Raw genomic sequence first — 964 nt, forward strand, 5'->3', positions numbered from 1 at the left:
ATGGGGAGAAGTCACACGTGCCTTAGCTGACAAAGGGGTGTGGGCTTGTGAAGAAGCAGCTGTGATACGTCTCTTCCAAACTGTCTTCTCCTCCAACAGGGCCTCAGCACCTGAGAGCTGTAGGTTTACCTGGGGAAAACCACTCTGGATCACTTAATCCAGCAACTGTTTCCCATGGTCTCCTAACTGTCCAGGTCGCCATGCCTGAGGCCGTTGGCATCATTGTCTTTCCTCTAGGGCCCAGAGTCTAGCTGTATGTGTGTCTGTTTTTCTTTTTCCAGTACTTGTTGGAAAATAACCGAATGGTGAACATTTTCACGGACCTTTACTACCTGACTTTTGTTCAAGAACTCAACAAGTCTCTGAGTACCTGGCAGCCCACGCTCCTCCCTAACAGTAAGGGCCAGGGACTTGGCAACCCCTCTGCCCTTTGCTCTATTCTTCCAGTGTACCACTCCGAGCCCTGGACTCTTGGGTCTGCCACTCTTCACAAAAGGGTCTGAGTACAGGAGCGTGTAGTTGGGTGCCTTGGGGTTTAGAGCTAGGGGAATCAGAGCCCCTGTCCTTGAACATGAGGAGGGGATCAAGCCTTAGGTCTGAAGAGCTATCTCTGGGACCAAAAAAGTGACCAGGGTTGAGTGGTAAGTGAAGAAAGAAGGAAGTTGGACTCCTGAAGGTTTACATGAGTGAAACTTCTAATGCAGGTGGAAACTGTGGGGAAAAAATTCCCCCCAAACCCCACCAAAAGCCAACAAACAAATCCAGTCCTCCTGTGCAGTATAGCAAGGTGTCAGGGTTTTACACATGGTGGTCCTTTAGTGACCAAACGAGTCTGGTGTGCTCAGTGCTTGTGAGTGGAATGTGTGGGAGCAAAGGGGATAGGTGTGGGTAGCCAGTCCCTCCTGACAGCCTCTCCCCCTTGCCTTTGCAGATACGGTGTTCTCCCGAGTAGAGGAAGAGCACC

The sequence above is a fragment of the Bison bison genome, unplaced genomic scaffold (genome assembly GCF_000754665.1).
Source record: "Bison bison bison isolate TAMUID 2011002044 unplaced genomic scaffold, Bison_UMD1.0 scf7180017860055, whole genome shotgun sequence".
Taxonomy (NCBI): Eukaryota; Metazoa; Chordata; class Mammalia; order Artiodactyla; family Bovidae; genus Bison; species Bison bison.